We start from the raw sequence: 227 nt of genomic DNA on the forward strand, positions 1-227 counted from the left end.
GCCAGTGCAATCACCTGACCAAACTCTTTGGCTACCAAGCATACCCAAAAATCCAACCTACATTTACACATCGGCAATGCCCGCGAGCAGATTCCAAACCTAAAAGCTGAATGCACCACTGGCTTTTTTTTAAAGGAACTTTTAGTCAAAACATAGGGAACAATTTGGGGTGGGTGTTTTTTGTTTGTTTGGGTCTTTTAAGGGAGAAAGAAGCCAGTGCAGCAGCG

Source organism: Apaloderma vittatum, unplaced genomic scaffold, assembly GCF_000703405.1.
Source record: "Apaloderma vittatum isolate BGI_N311 unplaced genomic scaffold, ASM70340v1 scaffold8298, whole genome shotgun sequence".
Lineage (NCBI taxonomy): Eukaryota > Metazoa > Chordata > Aves > Trogoniformes > Trogonidae > Apaloderma > Apaloderma vittatum.